Source organism: Nyctereutes procyonoides, unplaced genomic scaffold (genome assembly GCF_905146905.1).
Source record: "Nyctereutes procyonoides isolate TBG_1078 unplaced genomic scaffold, NYPRO_anot_genome, whole genome shotgun sequence".
In the NCBI taxonomy this organism is placed as follows: domain Eukaryota; kingdom Metazoa; phylum Chordata; class Mammalia; order Carnivora; family Canidae; genus Nyctereutes; species Nyctereutes procyonoides.
This window is the reverse complement of record NW_026575020.1, coordinates 58,336,761-58,356,936: the sequence shown is the minus strand read 5'-3', so window position 1 is coordinate 58,356,936 and position 20,176 is coordinate 58,336,761. Positions and strand designations below refer to the sequence as shown.

The 20,176-nt window shown below is 56.4% G+C and overlaps 1 protein-coding gene across 2 annotated transcripts in view; it reads left to right on the top strand.

Moving 5' to 3' along the window:
* The window catches only part of RBFOX3 (RNA binding fox-1 homolog 3), a 405,543-nt gene that overhangs the window by 78,282 nt on the left and 307,085 nt on the right, over nucleotides 1-20,176 (top strand). The window lies entirely within an intron of this gene.

Genomic DNA, 20,176 nt, shown 5'->3' with positions numbered 1-20,176 from the left:
TCAGGTCTTGTGTGTCCTGTGTGGGCTGCCCACGCTGAAACCAGGGGGACTTGGCCCTGTCCTCCCCTACACCCCTGTGTCCACATCCTTGTCCTGTGTCTCAGCTACTGTAGGACCCTTTGCCCCTGGCCCCAGAGGTGACCCCTGCAGCTGTGTGGCATGGTGGTGCAGTGTCATCCTAGAATCAGCCAGGTGCCTTTAGGACCCTTGCCTATGCCCCAGGATCCTGGATAGGTTGGTCTGCCGAGGGCCCAGGCCAGGGTGGCTTTCTAATCGCCCCAGGTGTTCCAGTCCAGGAACAGGGCAGCTCTCGAATTGGGCTGAGGTGCCATCAGAGGCTGCTGCTGAAGATGTACATCTGGGAGGTCACCAAGGGGAAGTTGAGGACTCCAGCGTGTTGCTCCGGGTGCAGACTGCTAACAGACGTGGCCACTCCCTGTCCCCTCCTGCTGGCTGCACCACTATAGGTGTCCTGGAGGACAGGCCAGGCAGGGGCAGGGGTGCCCGCCACCCCAGCACCATCATTAAAACCCCAGTCAGCTTCAGCAGAGCCAAAGCAGTGCCAGGAGGCCGGCAGAGCCAGAGCATTGCTGCGGGGTGACTGCAGAGAGGAGCAGGGAACAGAGCGAGGAGGAAGCTGAGGAGAATAACAAAGAGGGAGTGAGTGGAGGGCTGGAGGGCAGAGCCACCCCTCCCAACCAGAGAGGGAGCAGCCCCTTCCAACCAGAGAGGGGCCAGCCAGCGCCCCCCGCCCCCCCCACCCCAACCAGAGAGGGGCCAGCCCCCTCCCAACCAGAGATGGACCAGCCCCCTCCCAACCAGAGCCTGAACCAACTACTCCCATCCCAAAGGACCAAAGGGAAGCCCAGCACAGGAGGTCTGGGGCCCTAGCTGAGCCCCCGAACAGTAGCCCCAAGTTGGAAACTTCTAGTAAGTGATGTGACAGGCGGTCACATGGTGGAACTGCCATAGTCGAGGTTCCACTGTGTCTCAGCCTGGTGATGATCCCACTGAGGGTCTCTTTCACCCTGAGTCCATTTTGACTACCTGGAGGTGAGGGCTGGCTAGCAGTGCTGTCCCCCCTCCCACCCCTAGTGATGTGGCCAGTGGAAAAGTCAAATGACTTCAGACCCTATACATCCCAGGCCCTGGGGAAGGGGTCAGCCCCCCAGCTGGGCAGCATCAGAATAGTCATCTTGGGGAGTGGTCATTGTGCTCCTCTCCCCTCTCCTCCTGGTCCAGTTCTCTCCCCTGTGACTCAAAGCTTTCATTCTGCTGAGATTCACTAAGCTGGCAGGTGGGATCCCCATCCCTGCCTCCACCTGCCGAACCTGCAACAGATAGGATGAGGTGAGGGCAGGGTCCAGCTCAAAGCCTCCTCCTCAACATGGCCTTTCTCTTATCATCTGGGGCTCAGATGAGTTACAGGCTGAGATGCTCTGTGGGCGCTGCTGGGACGTGAGGCTGATGGGCCCCCAGCTTGGGAAGTTTGACAACACTTGGAACCCAAGGATGGGCCGGGATGTGGAGGTCACCCAAACCAGCTTCCTGCTCCGCGGGCACCTGCTTCCCAGCTCCCCACGACAGATGGCCACACAGCAGCTCCTAGCTCGTTCCCATGATTCATGATTGAGTGGCCGCAGGGAGCCGAGTGACAACCGAGAGTCCTGTGCCTTCTGCACATCCTCGGAAGGGTCCTACGGTCCAGCCAGGCAGGAAGCTGGCACCTTGGGTCCCTCCTTCTGCTCTCGACCCGCCCCCCGTCCTTCCTTGTTCTTGCCCTGCCCTGGTGAACCACAGACTCCATGTGGGGACGCTGGGGGTCGTGGCCCCTCATGGTTTGCGGTGGCTTAGTGTCTGTTCCCTCGTTTCTTGTTTTGGTTTCTTTCTTCCTCAAACCCCTGCTTCCTCCTGGTTACCTTGGTGCAGAGCCTGGGACTGTTAGATAGTCTGCCCTAGGCATCTATGAGTGTGGAGGGGATGGGAGTGCGGGAGGGGGAGCTCAGCCTCTCGGGAGCCGGGCTGTTGGGCGGGTGTGCCCCATGTTAGGGCAAGGGGGGACGTGTGGGCCTTGCACAGTGTCTTCTGCAGACCCTCACCTGCAGTGATGATGACCGTGCTCGTGGCTGATGATAACACAGGGCATGTGGGTGGGGCCAGAGTGTCACCCCCCGACGACCCCCTCGGACTGCTGTGGGCTGGCTCTCCCCCCATAGAAAGAAACCTCTCTGCCTGCCCTGGTCTCAGATGCCTGGGCGGTGGGTGCTTCACCTTGCCGGGGGTTGGCCGGTACTAGGCACTGTTGGCACCTCCCCAGGAACTGTCTCCTGTGGCAAACGGCCAGCTTTGTCACCAGGGGAGGGATGTATCTAAGCCAACTAATGGAGTCAGATCTAACCCGGTTCCCACGTGTGTGTGCACGCTGACATATGTTTTGAGCGTCTCTCTGTGGCTGAGTGGCAGGGACCCCAGAGATAACCAGGCCCCAATCCCCAGAGCCCATGAGTGTGACTTTCTGTGGCAGAAGCACACAGGACAGATGTGGCTAAGGGAAGCCTCTGGAGGTGTGGGGAGAGCACCCTGGATGTGCAGGTGGGCCTGGCATACAGTCACGAAGCGTCCTTCCAAGAGGGGGCAGGGGAAGGTGTGACGCAGGCAAGCCAGAGGGCTGCGGGACAGTGGGGCCCGGGAGCGGGAGGCAGACAGTGGACCCCTCCCTGGAGCCTCAGGGGGGAGCGTGGCCCTGCCAACCTGGACTTCAGGCCCCATGAAGCTGCCTTCAGACGTCAGGCCTCCCTTGTTCTAAGCCACACGGTTTGCGTTGGTGTGTGGTGGCGGCTCGCACAGCGTCCTCGCAGAGTGCACCCCCCAGATGTGGGGATCCTCTCTGGTGGCTGCTCTCTGACTATAAATGAGTCTGTTATGGGTGGTTTCTTCTCGTTTTTCTCTCTGCATGTTTTGAATGGGGACATGTCATGTTATAAAAGCTTAAGTGACCGGGACGCCTGGGTGGTGGCTCAGTGGTTGAGTGTCTACCTTTGGTTCAGGGTGTGATCCTGGGGTCCTGGGCTCGAGTCCCACAGGGAGCCTGCTTCTCCCTCTGCCTGTGTCCGTGCGCCTCTCATGAATAAATAAATAAAATCTTAAAAAAAAATAAAGCTTAAGTGACCTGGCAGTTACATGTGCAGGCTGCCCCTGATGGGGTGGCCGCAGGTGAGGTCCAGGGCTGGGGCATCTCCCGTGGGGCCTAGTCCTAGGAGCTCTGTCAGGGGAGGGTGCTCAGGAGCTCCAGGTGAGGGGTCTGGCCAACCACAGACCTCTCCTCCTTCCCACGAGGGGCCAGGGGAGCAGAGAGGAGGGCTGGTTCCCACCTCTAGATGACGGGTTTTGTGTCCCTGTCCTGCTCTCGAAGCCCCCCTGCCAAACCCTATACCCCTGCCAGATCCCAGAAGGCAAGCACCCTCCTTCCAGGATCCCCCGTTCTGCTGGCTGACTGTGAAGAAGGAGTTTGTGGGAGTCAGGCCGAGGGCATCCTTCCTGCTGGTTGGCTCCCAGGACTGGGCATCCCTGCTCCCTCTCCCCTGCTTTTCTTGGTGGATCACTGCGAACACAGCGGGTCCCACATCTCCTCGGTCCCGGGGCTGCAGTATGTGGAGGAAGCTCTGAGCGGCAGCGTCCGATGTGGCCACCACGGCCCCGCCAGGCTGCTGGGGCTGGGAATGTGGAGGGTGTGGGCCGAGAGGTGCTGCGTGTACAACATGTACGTGGGATCCCGAAGACCGGGGCAGGACCAAGAATGTACAATCCCTCATTGATGGCTTTTGTATGGATTCCATATCGAAATGATCATACGTTGAATACGTTTTGTTAAATTTGAGATTCGTAAAAATGACTTGTGCTTGTTCATTTTACATTTTTTCAAAATACGGCTATTAGGAAATGTAAAATTATATGTGAGGCTCTCCCGTGATCCTTCCCCTGGACCACACAGCTCACAGGTTGGCAGACGTTCCCACCGGCCAGGGCCAGCTTATAGGCAAAGGAGAATGCGTCCGTTGGCTCTCTGTCGGGAGGGACTTTCAAAGGAATCTCTCAGAAATGCTGGGAGAGGCTGGCCAGGGTGGTGGCGGCAGTGTCTCCTCTCTCAAAGGCCTGCCTGGACCCAAATGGATGGGGAGCCGGGGAGACTGCCTCCCCCCAGCCTGTGTTCCCTGCAGAGGAACAGAAATCCGTGCTTTTCAGGCACGAGCCAGGTGTGGTGGAGGCAGGAACAGGCAGCAGCAAGGATCAGAATACTATTTTTTTTTCCAGTTCAGTGTCAAGATTTGAGCTCTGTGGGTAGCAGAGAGACACCCCCCCCCCGCCGCCACCCCACCAACTGCCCAAACAGGTGCTGACTTCCGGGGTGGAAGCGTGAGATACAATGTGCATAAAAGACCACTTAATTATCAGGGTCACAGGTAAATCATTATGATGTCACCTTGCAGTTTTTATAACAGTCGGAGATTACTGGGGTAAGGTACCCAGGACATAAAACGTACTTCCTAAACTGTGCTTAAGCACACGGTTCAGCGGCACCCAGCGCTTTCATACGGTTGTGTAGCCGCTGCTGCCATCCATCCGCGTCCAGAGCGTTGTCTCCCCCAAACAAAGCTCTGTCCCCATTAGACAGCTCCCGGTCCTCTCTCCCCCAGCCTCTGGCACCCACCGTCCTCTCTTCTGTGAACGTTTGAGTCATCTAGGTGTCTCATGTAAGTGGAACCCTACAGTACGTGTTCTCCATGTCTGCTTATTTCACGGAGCGTAATGTCCTCAAGATCTGTCCCACGTTACAGCAGGCGGCAGGATGTAGTTTGGTTTTCAGAGCCCCTTCATGTGGCTCATCTCGCTCTGTTCTCCCACACCCTGTGGACAGGCTTATTAGCCTCATTTTGCTGATGCAGGGCACAGAGGCTCATCATTCAGGCTCACTGGGACATGCCTAGATGTCACATGACCTCTGAGTGGGGCCATGACTCTGGTTCTCCGATCTCCCACGGGCCCTGCCCACTTCACCCTGGCTTCACATTCATGGCTTTGCCAACGTGACCCACCCCCTATTTTAATTACGCCGGGTATGTAGAAAATAAAATTGGTTGTGGGAGAAAACAGCCTCATTTTAAGTATCTCCCTCTGTTCCTTTCTTCCCCCTCCCTTGAGATGAGGCAGGGTGGTTTCTAAGAACAACTGCATGGGATGGGACAGGTCAGTTTATAAATACTGTATAACCTAAGATGATAGGGCCAATTTGAAGCCTGTTGACAGAGAGGCTTTGAAGGATGGGTTCCAGGCGGGGTGCGTGCGCGTGCACAGAATACAAATCAATAATGTATAAGGAGAAGGGCATGTTATGCAAATTCAAGGTATGGGCATTGTGTCTGCGACAGTTAAATGCTGGGAAGCCGCCGAGGGAGGGACTGAGCGGCGGGGGATCTGCAGCCCCTTAGCTCCTGCCGGTCCGGGTCCATCCAGACCCATGGCTGTCCACGGTGAACTCATGGCTGTCAGTGATGACCCGAAGCCGGCGTGATAGAGGAGTCGGGAACAGGAGTCACCTCTTCCCTGGTGGGTCAGGTTTTGGGAGCTGTTGGACATCTCTGTTCTTTGGTAGCTGTGAGGGTTCTGCAGGCAGGAAGAACGGCCCAGACGTTTCAGATGTTTAGTCTCTGTGGCCAGAAGCTTCTGTCAGCGCATGGCAGAGCCTAGAACCTTCTACCCATTGAGGGGAGGCATGGCTGCAGCCTAAGCCCACCCACTTAACTGGTTAATCTGTCTGCAGAGCAACTCGTGCAGGCTCGTGTATACTGCTTAACCAGCGTCATTACTCTTGTGCATTTAGCAGCTTGGAGGAAGATAATACCTTTCAGGTTTGACCCAGTTTTAGTTTTTGTTGCCATAACCGTGGAAAATCCACCTCACTGAGCCCCTCGGCAGCAGGCCTGAAGGGGCAGTGATTTACGGCATGCGTGCGAGCAGAGTCCCTGATGCGCTGGTGGCAGATCGCAGTGGCACCCTCTGCCCGTCCTGATCTCCACTTAGCAACGCTTTTCACGACAGACCCTCGTCCTTCCTACCACCTGAGAGCCCACCCCTGGAGATCCTGAAAACTGCATTATCTTGATTTAAAAAGTAGACCGATAGATAGGGACCGACAGAGAGGCAGATCCTTGGCACTGTCGTCTGCACTGCCAGGCCACGGACACTGCACTTCCTTTGGTGGGAACGACGGTCAGCTTCCTCCCAGGCTGTGAGCTGTCAAGTCACTTTCTGTTTCTAGTGAGGAAGCAGGGGCTGTGGGCAGGGAATTGAGGCTTCCCATGATCTGCCTGCAGAAGTCTCCCCTTTCCAGATTTGTAGGGGAAACATAGCTAGAAGTCACAGGATGCCTCTTGGTACAGAGAAAGGAGAAGGGGGATGGGGTGTATCAGTCAGCTATTGCTGCATAACAAACCACTCCAGAATCAGTTGCTTAAAACACTGTTCATTTCTTTTTATTTTTCACAAGCCTGTGGGTCAGTTGGGGGTCAGCAAAGGGTCTCAGTGGCTCTACTCCAGGCTGCGTTGAGGGAGGCAGCTCTGCTCCATGTGCCTTTCACCCCATCCTGAGACCAGGAGCCCAATTGTGGCAATGGCAGACACACAAGAGAATGACTGGAAACATGTAAGGCTTCTTCTAGCCTAAGCATAGAAATGGCTATATTTTCAGCCTCATTATTTGGTCAGATAAGTCACATGACTAAGCCCACATTGATATAGGGTGAAAAAGAGACTTTACCTCTTTAGTTGGAAAAACTGCAGACATGTACATGGCAAAGGGCGTGAAGCCAGGCAGAGACTCCAGTCTCATTAGTACACCACCATGGGTGGTGAGGAGGGCTGTCTGAATCTGATGATGATGATGGAGAGGATGGTAGCCGTTATATATGTAGCGCTTACCATGGACCACTCAACTAAGGTTCTGTGTATGTGAGCTGATGTGGTGTTTATAGTAAACCAATAAGAAAGTTGTTGTTACCCACTTAATAGGTGGACAAACTGAGGTTTGGAAAGGTCAAGTAACTTGATCAGGGATAATCACAGGACAACTGGGATTTCCATCCAGGTTTATCTGACTTCCAAGCCCATTCCACGTCTCAGTGTTTGTCGTGCTATCCTTCAACCCCTGCTCCTGTTCTGGGCATTCTCCTCTTCTCACTGGATTTACTTTATGAATGGATGGATGGATGGATGGATGGATGGATGGATGGATGGGTAGGTGGATGGTTGGATAGTCAGTAGAGTGGGTTATGAGTGGGTGGATGGATTGGTAAGCAGACGGGTGGATGGATAGGTGGATAGATATGCGGATGGATGGTTGGGTGACAGGTGGGTGGATGGATGGATAAATGGGTAGGTGGATGGTTGGCTGGTTGCATAGTTGAATGGGTTATGGGTGGGTAGATGGATTGGTAGGTTGATGGATGGATAGGTGGGTGGATGGATGGATTGGTGGGTGGATAAGTGCGTGGATAGGTAGGTGACAGGTGGGTGGATGAATGAGTGGATAGGTAGGTGACACGTGATGAGTGGATGGATAGATGGGTGGATGGATGGTTGGATGAGTGGGTAGGTGGACAGTTGGATGGTTGCTTAGTTGAATGGGTTATGGGTGGGAAGATGGAATGGTAGGTAAATGGGTGGATGGGCAGGTGGGTGGATGGGTGACGGGTGGATGGATGGATGAATGGATGGATGGATAGATCAATGGACAGATGAAGGAACAAATGGATGGATGGCAGATGGACAGAGGGCTGAATGAATAAAGTCAGTGTCTTCAGTGACCTTGGCTTCTCTCCGATGTGTACTCCTAGTTTCACCAAACCATGCTTTCCCTGGGGAGGTCTTCTGTTTGCCACAGAGCTCCGCATGAGCTGAAACTCATCTTCTTGGTAGTAAGAGCATCACCCAAAGGACCTCAGAAGGAAAATCAAGTCCCAAGAAGGCAGATTTCATGGCCAGGGTCACTCAGGGAGGGCAGACTGGAGGCCACAGCAGAGTACAAGAAAGGCCTCCTCTCTGCCAGCCCTTGGTCTGTGTTTCACTCCCAGAAGACAGGGCAGGAGGTGGGCAGAAGATCCTCGTGCCGAGGAAGCGAATTAGGAGAGAGGAAGCCGGTTGCGATGGCCCTTGCTCCCCATCCTGCTTCTCTCCCTCTGTTCTCGGCTGTTCCTCAGCATAACAGCTGTTCCCACCATGGGCCTTCTGAGCCCTCCTGTACATTGGCTTCACCATCTGCTGCTTCCAGGGAGGCCTGTCCAAGACCAGGGCCTGGTCACTGTTGGAGGGGGAGGGCAGGCCTCTGCAGTTCTGGAGCAGCCTGTCTTGACCTGGCACGGTCTTGGGCAGACTCCGGGTGTTTGCTCCGTGGCCGATGTGGTAGCCAGAGTGCCCCAGAGGGGATGGGGAACAGCTATGGGCCTACCCTACCTGCACTATTTAGAGCCGCTGACCCCATGTGCAGCCTGTCCCTTCCTCCCTGATCCTAACCAGAGGAGGCCAGACGTAGATTCTAGTCCCTGCTCTGTGTGCAAGGTGGCCAGCACGGGGGTCCTGGAGGAGGACACTTCCCTGTATGGTCATGTTTCCTCTCTTTCTCTTCTTTTTTGCAAGAGAGCTGACAAGCAAAGGTCCGGACTGAGGGTTTGGGTGGCACGCTGGTGGCTGTTGCCCTCCTGCCTCTGCTGGCGGAAGTCCCCCTGGGGCAGGTGTCTCAGCCTGAGCGTGGGACACATACAGTATCATTACACTGATTATTGCTTCTTCCCAGACGTATTGATCGGGTTTCTGTCGCTGACTCTGGCCAACTGAAAAGCTCTGCAACCCATCAGAGCCTTAGGGACTGAGAGAGTGGCTCTGACTCAAGATGTATTGTCAGTCTAGGAGGTGATTTTTTTTTAATTTTTTTTTGATTTTTATTTATTTATGATAGTCACAGAGAGAGAGAGAGGCAGAGACACAGGCAGAGGGAGAAGCAGGCTCCATGCACCGGAAGCCCGATGTGGGATTCGATCCCGGGTCTCCAGGATCGCGCCCTGGGCCAGAGGCAGGCGCCAAACCGCTGCGCCACCCAGGGATCCCGGTGATTTTTTTTTTTAATTGAAAAATTGGGAGTAATTTACATATTGTGAAGTGTATGGGTCTTAGTACAGTCAAAGGAGTTTTGACAACTGTATACACCTGAATAACCATCTCCTACATTGAGACATGGAACATTCCCTACATCTCCAGAAGGTTCCTCCATCTGGCAGGGGTGCTGAAGTCCCTGAGCCGGAGGATGTGATGCAGCGAGGTGGACAGTGGCTGAAGCTCCAGCCTTACCAGGACTCTCGTGGTGGCCTCCACCAGTGCAGGCCCATGAGAACTCAGCACCTTTGAGCTAACAGACAGGTGGGGAGGGGGCAGCAAAGGGACAGCTAGCCAGGAGAGGGCTCCAAGGCAAAAAGAGGGCTAGCAAGGTTCCCAGCTCACTGTCCTGCCTCCACGCAGGGCACACTCAGGTCTCCAAGAAAAGGGACATATGACACCTTGTCCCAGGCAGGGGTTTAAACGCCATGTCCTGCCAAGAAGTCCTTCTGTGGACTGTTTCTACCTCCGATGCCGCTGGTTGCACTCTGTTCTTGTTTGCCTCCTGTGCTCAGGGCAGGTGGGGGCAGCTGAGGACTGGTGCCCACACTAGGACCAGGGCAGGTTTCTCCTGGTGGCTAGCATTCTCTCGGAGCAGGGCCCTCCGGGGAATTCTCTCAGAATGACTGTGCAATGCAAATGTTGTTATAGCAGCTGGTGAAATGTATTTTTAAAGCATGTTACTGATGCAAGTTATTTTCTCATCCTTGGACTGGAGCTGTGTGCGCTGTGCCCAGGGAGGGAGGTGTGGCCCTTGGGAGGGAACGCTGGAAAAACCTGCTGGGGCCTGGGGTGGGGGTGGTGGGGGGAGTAGAGGCACCTGGTGGCTCAGTCTGTTAAGCATCTGACTCTTGGTTTCTGTTCAGGTCATGATCTCAGGGCCGTGAGATCAAGCCCTGCGTTGGGCTTTGTGCTGGGCATAGAGTCTGCTTAAGACTCTGTCTCTCTCTCTGCTCCTCCCCATTGCGCTAGCTCTTTCCCTCTCTCTAAAGTGAATAAATAAACCTTTCAAAGAAATAAATAAACCAAGAAACCTGCCTGGAAACACAGGCTGTAGGTAACCCCTTGGACCTGAGTGTGCAGCCAGGTGGAGGTCTCGGGGCCAGTTCTGAAACCCCAGGTTCTGAAGGGGTCTGTTCCTACAACACAGAGCTCAGGAAGGAGTCTCCATGCAGGCCTCCTGGCTGTCAGGACCCGGAGCAGGGGACAAGGCCCACTCCGAAGCCCCAGCGCCCCTCCTACTACCAGCCCCCGCCTATGCAGGCTCCCAAGGCCCCGTGTTCCCCATGTTTTCTCCGGGAGAGCATCCAGGAGTCTCTATCCCGCCCTCCCCATTTCTGTCCATGGCCTAAAAGTTAGAATCCTATTAAGGTCGCGGTTCCCTACATTTGTGACGTAAAGCCAGTCTCGGAGAAAAGTTGGGCTGTTCAGCATCAAAATCCTATTACCAAACGCCGTGTTTCCCGTGCGCAGACACCTGGCGGCTGGGAGATAAGTGGGAAGGAGCTTCTGATTGCGGCCTCTGCGCTATCTGCCTGGCCCAGGCCCGCTGCGGGGAGCCCGCACCCCCCCGCCCCCCCTCCCCCGCTTCTCTGTGCCTCCCTCGCCCCCTCCAGGGCTGGGTAGCCTCACAAGGCCTCCCAGTGCCAGCGGAGAAAGCCAACTAGAAAGTCCCTGTCCTCGACCCTAGGGTGACTTCCTCTCCCTGGCCCTGCCCAGGAGGGTGTCTGGGAGCTGGGATCCTGTCTGCGACCCCACAGAAGAAAGGTGACGGGCCGTGGGGAGGAGGGGCTCAGAGTATCCTGGCAGGGGGCTGTGCTGAGGCCCAGGGAAGCAAGTGTGGGGATTAAGGGTGGGGAACGTGCTGCCCCCAAGCTCTGTGGACAGGCAGCCAGGGCTGAGAGATGGGCTCACAGAGCCAGCTCCAGGCTCTCATCCTGCACACTCCTGTCAGCCTAGTGAGGATCACTGACCCCCGGCTCTGTGATCCCCTGCCGGATTCCATACCCTGCCCTAGGGCTGCCTTTGTGAGCGTCCACGGGCCCCCTGTGCCCCCTGCAGGCAGGTTGGGGCTGACTCTTCAGCTGGCCTGGGGGTGCCTTCAGGCCTGGGCCACCTTCTCTCCTGCTACCTGCCCTCAGCCCCCTCCTGCAACCTGCTGCTCCATGGTTATTCCCTTCTGAAAGCTGGTCACACCCCAGCCCACTCCCACTCCTCCTATGTCCACAGGGCTGTGTGCAGCCCTCTGCTGCAGACAACAGAATGTATTGTAATTATCTGCTTAAATCATGGCAATGCACACCCGTGTTCCTGCCCAGGCCTGAGTACTTGGCAGGTGAGGAGCACAAAGGGGCCTGTCACCACCTGTATGGTGGGAGTGGTCCTCCTCATGGGTGAGTGCAAGGTGTCTCAGGCAGGGGCACAGGTGGGGGGACAGTCAGCCTCCAGGCCTCACCCCTTAGCCCCATCTGGCCGCCTCCATCCCCATTGGACTCTGACCTGCTTGAGGGCCATGTGGGATGCACCCTCGGTTGCCCCCCAGCCTAGCACAGAGCATGACACAGCTTCCCCAGGGGTGTTGAGAAGGGTGGGAATAGCCTGTCTGGGTCACCCTCAGGGTCTTCTCTCTTTCCTCACCTCTCCGTATCCCGGCTGCTGCAGGGCCTTGCCCCCTACAGAGATGTGGGACATGGAGGGGGATGTGGGAGGAGACAGTTTGTCTACCAGGTAACCTGGGCCTCCAACTGAGGCTCAGGGTTTTGCTTTTTCCATTCACTTATTCATCCATCCAGCAAATGTTTGAGAACCTCGTATATGTCGGGCCCTGGGTTTACAGTGGTGAACAAAACCGATGCTCCCCAGCCCTCAAAGGCCATGGATGAGTAAAAAAACAAGTAAAAATGTAATGACAATTTGTGACAAGTGCCACCAAGGGGAAGAATGAGGACTTGAGAGATGAGATGGGTCAGGGTCTCACAAGGAAGCAGCAGGCGAGAAGATCTCCCTTGGGGTGGGGGCAGGGGACCACTGGGTCCCGTAGAAACCTGGTCCCTTAGAAATCTGAAGCATCTGAAGCCCTCCTGGGGACACAGGAGAGACTGGGGATTTGTAGCGTCTTGCAGCCTGGGCCCCCTTCTCTGCAGGGGCCCCCTGTTCCTCTGCACAGGCTTCTCTTGCACCCCCGCCGCCTCCCAGGGTGACCTGGGTGTGCCCCTCACCACCTGTCCCTCGCACCCACCCCATCTTCTCACTGGCCTAAAGCCACCCTTTACATGGATCCTTGTTGTAATCCCTGTATCAGGTATGTGTTGATCCACTGGTTACCCCAAACCTCAGCAGCTTTAAACAACGATCATTTCTTAGCCTGTGGTTTTGGGGGTTCAGGAGTCAGAGAGTCTGAGCAGCTCAGGGGCTTTCACAGGGTTGTAGTCAGCATGCCGGCTGTCGAAGAGGGGCTCCAGTTCCTCCCATGGGTGTCCCCATGATGTGGCGTGAGAGCGGGCGACATCATTCATGACATGATGTGGCCTGAGAGTGGGCGACATCATTTATGACCTGATCTGAGAACTGAGACGCCATCACTTCGCTGCATTCCAGTGGTTGCAGAACCCATCCCTGGCATGAGGTGGGAGGGGACTGCGCCAGGGGACAGGAAGTGAGGACTGTCACCACTATCCTGGAGGCCGGTGCCACAGTCCGCAAAGCAGACAAGATTGTCTCCCAAGCCCTAGATCCTGGCACTCAGCCACCTGCTACATATCCCCCCCCAGCCCCCGATGTGCCAGGGGCTCTTCAAGCACAACAGGCCCAAGTCTGAAGCCAACCTCACAAGCCTTGGTTGGAAAACCTTATTAGGTAGCTGTTAACATATATTGAGGTGTCAGGAATACTGTAGGGAGCACACGTAACCCTATAACAACCTGCATCATCAACCCAGCTGGACACCCCCCCCACCGGCCCCGGTCCTGCCCACCATCCTGACCAGTCTCTATCCACCTTGTGTGTCTCAGTTTCTTGTGTGATCGCCAGGGGTTGCCTCCAGGTGGAGATTCCTGCTTTGATTTTTAGCCTCTTCCACCCCATCCTCACGGGTGCCAGATTGAGCTTCCTTTTTTTTTTTAAAGACTTTATTTATTTATGAGAGACAGACAGAGAGAGAGAGACACAGGAAGAGGGAGAAGCAGGCCCCATGCAGGGAACCCAATGTGGGACTTGATCCTGGATCTCCAGGATCACGCCCTGGGCTGAAGGCGGCGCTAAACCGCTGCGCCACCCAGGGATCCCCCCCAGATGGAGCTTCCTAAGACAAGACACAAGTCTGCATAGTTTCCTGCGTAAAATTCTTCAAGTGGCCGTTGCGGGTCCTTGGCGTGGTGTTCTGGGTGCCGCACGATCTGGTTCCCGACTTACACGGCGGCCTCATCTTCCAGCATGTCTAGTCCCAGGCTTGGAAGACACCTCCCAGCCCCTCCTGTGTGGTTCCATACCTGCTGGATCACCTGCTCCGATCCCGAGCCTTTAGGACTCCCTCCAGGGTGGGTCACCTCCTCTGGGAAGCAAGAGCATCCTCTCGGGATGAGCGAGGTGCTGCCCTCTGCTGAGGGTCCCAAACACCCTTACCCGTCTCCATCAGTGGCGCTTCGTCTCTGCATTCAGCCCCTCACACGTGTTTCCCGAGCACCTGTTGTGTGCCAGGCACTGTTCTAGACCCACCGGGCACAACTCAGATCTGCCCTGTGGCCCTCTACGTCTCATGCAGGCCCTTCTCCCATGTCTCATGGGACCTCTGGTTTGCTTGTCATCTGTCCCTCTGCACAGCGGCCCGCTGGGGGACAGGCCCGCGTGGTGTTCTCATCTGTGTCCCAGGCGTCTAGTGTGGGAGGGTCTTGATGGATGTTCGGTGCTTCCGGGAAGGGCCTGCTGGCCTCAAGTTCCCTGAGTGCCCGAAGCAGGGCTCTCGGCCCCGGTCATTGATTCCTAGACTCAGGGACCCAGGGTGATTTGGTGAGGGAAGCATGGAAAATGAGCTGGAGAGCCTGGGGAAGTTTTGGATCGTGCCCTGGGTGACCCCTCCTCACCAGGCGGTTGTGTGCACCCCAGCCACAGCTGGGCTGGAGTTCTCCCGCATTTGGGGGACACTTCTGGCCTGGGGCTCCCCCTGTAAGCCTGGCTGTCACGAGGGTCACACAGCCCCCAGCCTTTCCTCCAGAAACTGCTTTCCCCATCCTGGGGAAAATTGCTTCCCAAATTACACCCCTCCATTTCCCGAGCTTTAAACACAGCACGGAGGACACATAAATTGCATAAGGGCCTTCTCGTTCCCGTTGGATGCGTTGAATAATGTAACATTCCAACAATACCTAAAGGTACACTGTATTATTAAAACTCACTGGTGTTAAAAAAGGAAGAAGCAGGAGCAGCTCGGCTACAGTAACATTGTCACAGACTCCCACTAGATGCCAGAATAATAAAACCCAAATTATTATTATTATTTATTTATTTATTTTTTTTTTGCCAGAGACAGGATTCACAAGGCATGAGGGGAGTCAGGAATGAAGCTGGTTTCTGGTTTAAAAATGGAAGGAGGAGACTCATTTATTCTGAATATTATGTATTCCCTATAACCTTTACTGTTGCAGTGAAGTGCCCATATTATCCTTCTGCTGGCTAAAGAGGTGGCAAGTTTTGCTCTCTTAGCATGAGTCTTATGTCAAGCTCTGGGTCTGGTTATTGGCTTGGGTTGTGGGGGAGCAGAGACCGAGAGGAATCGGGGAAGGGAGAAATGGGACAGGTGCACGCCAGCACCCGGAACGGTGCCTGGAGGATGGGGTGGTGGGGGTGGCTTCAGAGGGAGATGAGGACAGGAGGTGGAGCCTGCCCACCTGCAGAGTCCTGAGTTCACGGTGGCGGTGTAGTGGGTAGGACAAGCGGCTCCACTTGGTTTGGATGTGTTGGTAGTTTTTAAAAAACAAATCCTGGGACGCCTGGGTGGCTCAGCAGTTGAGCCTTCGGCTCAGGCCATGATCCCGGGACTCTGGGATCGAGTCCCACATCAGGCTCCCTGCAGGGAGCCTGCTTCTCCCTCTCTCCTTGTGTCTCTGCCTCTCTCTCTCTAATGAATAAATAAAATCTTTAAAAACAAAACAAAAACAAATACTAATCCTTGCCTTTACTTTGAATTTGCCAAGTTTTATCTCAGTCCAACTGCCGGGTGAGTTTGCGTGAGTTTGGGGTGTGTGGCACAATGACTCGTATGGACATGCTGTGAAGAGGTCACCGCGGTAGGGTGGGGTGACACCCACGTTCACACACGTTTTCCCGGGACGACGAGTTCTGAGATCTGCTCTCTTGACAACCTTCCTGTTTACAGCACAGCATGTTTGAGCGCGGCCACGTGCTGTCCGGGGCTCACTCACCGGCAGCAGGAAGTCGGGACCTCCCGACTTGTCACCTGCGCCCCACCCCCTGCCTCCCTCTGGGAGCTACCCGCCTGCTTTCTGTTTCATTGGCAAATCCTCTGGATTTCCTTTAGCTCCTGCCAGGAGAGCCAGTCGCAGAAAAGCTTCCTCTGGGAAGTGAAATGAACCAGCAAAGGTGTGGTTTGGGGAGAAAGGCCCCATCCTAGATGGGCGGGTCGAGTCCCCTGGGATTTGCTGATGCCATTCCTGAGTCCCTCTGGGATTTGAACCAGAATGTTAGGCCAACGAGGAGCGGCGCTGGGTTCAAGTCCTGGACTGGGTTCGGGGCCCGTGTGCCAGCCGCAGGCCCAGGGAGGGGGCGTAAAATGAGGGGTGCTGGCGGTTGTCTCTGCTTTTCTGTGTTACCATGTCTTGCATCCTGTACATGAAGCCACTTCCTCAGATGACCCTGCTTGGAAGGGACGATTGCCATCCCTGGCCTGCCCAGGTGTCCTCAGGTCCAGGTGTGCCTTTCTCTTCAGAGATGTGGAAAACAAGCCAGAGTGGACGCTTTGTGGCCGGGGCCCCTCTCCACCTGGAAGCCGTGCATGTGGGTGTCTGGCAGGCTCAGGTGTTCACCTGGGGGATGCGACGCTATTTGGCCTCCCCCCCACCTCTGGGCATCAGCAGACCCACATGAGTGGGGGTTATGGCCACTCAGTACCTGTCAGGTCACCTAGGAAATGTTCCTCGCCTGTGCAGGGCTCACCTACACTTGGCTTGTCCTTCCTTCCCTTGTTCATTGAACGGGTGCTGCTGAGCACCTGCTGTGTGCCAGCCCTGGCCAGGGGCAAGGGACATGGTGCTGAGAGGCACCAGCCTGGGTCTGCCCTCACGGGATAAGCTTTGTCCTGTTTTGATGATGGTGATGATGATGATGGTGATGATGATGGTGATGATGATGGTGGTGATGATGGTGATGATGGTGATGGTGATGATGATGATGATGGTGATGATGGTGATGATGGTGATGGTGATGATGATGATGATGATTTGGCCAAGTTCTCCTCCTCCTGAGGTCCCCTGCCCTCCCACTCTGAGCCCTGTGGTGGGCAGAGGACAGGGGTCCTCAGGGAAGAATGAAGGGGCCGATTCTCAGTCCAGTCCCCCTCGGGGCTGGAGTTAGCGGGCAGCCAGAGGACCTTCCCGTCCACACAGGTCTATTGTAGCAGGAACCTCTGCTGGGCCCGGGGCCTATTTGTGTATTGGCTTATTATTATTATGACTTTTTTGCTGAAGACACTTTCTAGAAGTCCCAGTGTTTATGTTTCCATCTTCTCTCCCTAATGGCAGGAATCCCAACAGGAGGCCTTCTGCCCCCTTGGGAACAAAGCAGGGAGCTGGGCCGGCTCCGTGGCTGCCATGGGCCTTGGAGACTTGAACTGGCAGCTGGGATGGGAGGAGGGGTGAGAATGGGCTGGAGACACCTGCCCTGAGACTGGCCCTTCCCAGCCCGCTCCCTGCCCTTGCCCGTGGTAGGCCTTCCCTGGGAGCATGTCCTTCATCCTCCTGGGGCCCCCACCACCTATGTCCAGCCTTCCTGGGAAACTGAAGCCTCTGCCCACCTGCAGATTATTTTGAGGGCTCCCCCAACTAAAGCCAGGGGGTTGGATCCTGAAGAAGCAGGTTGAGGGGTCAGGGGAGGGTCCTGGCTGCCAGTGAACCCTTGTGTCCACTGGCCCTGGGCTTCCTCAGTGTGGGGGTCCCCACCCCCTGCAGCAGGAAGGACGTGGACGTAGATGCCAGTCGTTGGAGGCTCCCTGCCTGCCTCTGGCCCTGGGCTGGGCACTGGCAGAGGCTGGGACTGCAGCACCGTGCTTGGTGCGTGTATGTGTGTGTGTGTGTGTGGGGGGGGGTGATGACCAGTGAATGTGATTCCCAGCAGGGGGGAGGTGGGTGGGAGGGGACGCAGCTCCCTCCCCTGCTGGATTTGGGACAGCAGGTCATGGCCTTGACCCTGGGCCTCAGCTGGGCAGGCCGGCAGCCTCACGGGGTTTCTGCTCTTTTCTCCTCCCTTTTCCCGGAGCCAGCCCTGGGGCCTTGAGAGTCGCCATGGCTACTTACTTGCTTGGCCTTCTGTGAAGAAGGAGGTGGGACCAGCCCCTCCCCGGGGCAGCTGGGGGCCAGTCCGCACTGGGGTGAGTCCTGTGTCCCAGAAAACCCCTGGGCAGGGGCCCAGATTCTGCCCTGTGGGTGGTGGCTGGTGTTTCCTCCTGCAGAGTAGGAGCGAACGTGCGCTTGCACTCCCGGCCAAGCTGGGACATGACCTCTCATTTAAGGCGATAAAGGGCAGCCGGCCAGTGGTGAGGCTGGCTCTCGCCCGGGTGCCCCAAGGCCTGGCAGGGCAGGGTAGCTCACCCGGGATTGTGGGGGGGGGAGCACAGGGCTGCTCATCCCTGCCTTGATCTGCTCCCAGGGACCCCATGGCCCACGCTCCCCCATCGAAGTGAGCGCCATGGCTGTGCACCGTGCAGCAAAGTGAAAATAACCTCTCTTGTGGGGGTTCTGCACCGCTCCTGGGGAGGCTATGCAGAGCCGGGGTGCCGAGCGCCCAGCATGGGAGTGTGTGGGGGGGGGTGTGACGGCGTCACCCTGCAGGATCTGGGGGCTCTCTGGGTTCCTGGCCCTTCTCCCCGCCCTGTCTTTACTCCTTGTCCCTGGTCACCTCTCCTCCTTGGGTTTGGGTACAGGGGTGCTGTCTGCCCGTCCACCTTGCTCCTGTTCCAGGGGGTCTGGTGAAGAATGAGTTCCAGCCCCTGCCTCTTGTGCTGGCTGCCGAGGAGCAGGCATTTGGCTCTGCGAGTGCCCACCTACCTGCCCTCTGCCCATCAGCTCGGTCACCACCTGGAACCGCCCCTACAGGGGCTCCTCTTTCCTCCACCTGGGCACCTCCCCCAGCCATTTCTCCCACGGCCGTTAGCACCGACCTAGGAGAACAGATCACACATTTGCTTTTCCCATCAACAAGGGGCCTCATGGCGCTCAGTGCGGCTTCCCATCCTCTCGGTGCCCGGCTCCTGGTGCTGCGCATGGCACGGATGGTCACTGAAAAGGCCCGTGGTGCCCGGGCATTTCTGTGCGGGTGGCGGCGCCCTGTGAGGTTGGCCCTGCCATTTGGGATGTGGGTGGTTCTCCTTTAAGTAACTGGATTTTAGGAAAAGAAACAAACTGGTAGTCTTTTTCTTTTTTTCCTTTTTTAAAGCTCCATTGTGGGATTTCTGGGGATGTGCCAGTGGGAGCCTTTCCATGGAGGCAGGCTGGGGGGACCATTCCCCAGCCAACCCGCCTTGGGCTCTGCCCTGGAGCCGGTCTTGGGGGGCTGGCCAGAGAGGATGCCCTGAATGGTCTTGGGGTCCTACCTGCCTGTTGGCGTGCACGCAGGTTGGTGTGAATTAAGCAAAGAAAGGCCTGACAAGGCCCAGGTGCCCCCCCAACCCTGACTCCAAACAGCAGCAACCTGTGGCCTTGGGTTCCCTGGGAATCCTGACTCCAGGGACTGTAGGATAGTGTCCTACGGAAGCCTGATGTGTGCATAGGGGACAGTTCCTTCATTCCTTCACTGGACAAACACCGAGGGAGTGCCAGCTGTGTGCCAGGCACCGTCTAGGCGCTGGGGACGGGTATTGAGTAAGACAGACCCATGTGTCTGCCCTCAGGCGTCTGTGTGGTAGCAGATGTGATCAGCCCCGGGGAGATTCATGGGGCAGAGGAGGAGGGGATGCCAAGGGGCAGCCGCTGTGATTGGAAAGGTGTTCGGCTCCAGGTTGGCCACTGGAAGGGTGCCGTGTAACAGAGCCCCCAGGGAGGGAGGGAGAAGCCAGGCAGTTGTGCAGGGAGGAGGGTCCCGAGCAACACAGGCACAAAGGTGTGGTGCAGGGGGAGGCCCGTGTGCGTGTGTGTGGGGGGGCAGCCTGGAGGCCCGGGGGCAGCTCAGGGTCCCGTGGGCAGAGGAGGATTGACCAGGAAGCACTGAGCCCACAGCTGAAGCAAGACCCTGCAGCTGATTTTTGCCTTTGTAATCTTAGCCCCCTCCCAAATTGTGTAAGTGTCGGAGTCGCCAAACCTGGTTTCACTTGGCTCGCAGGCCACTGTTGCAACCCTGGGTGTTTTCTCCCGGGGACATAGGACGCCGCTGGAGGGAGATGTTAGGAGAGTGACCTCACCCAGAGAATCTCTTAAAAAGAGAGGGACCAGGGGGCACCTGGGTGGCTCAGGGGTTGAGCATCTGCCTTTGGCTCAGAGTGTGACCCTGTGGTTCCGGGATCGAGTTCCGAGTTGGGCTCCCTGCAGGGAGCCTGCTTTTCCCTCTGCCTGTGTCTCTGCCTCTGTCTCTCCCTCTGTCTCTCCCTGTGTCTCTCATGAATAAATAAATAAAATCTTTAAAAAAAAAAAAAAGAGAGAGAGACCAGGGAGTTTTGGGAATGGTGGCTGTGGGGAGTCCTGGACCCTGTCCTGGGTGAGTCAGGAAGTGAGCGGGGGCGCGACCAGACTGGGTGTGGCCAGCATGGGGGAGGGGG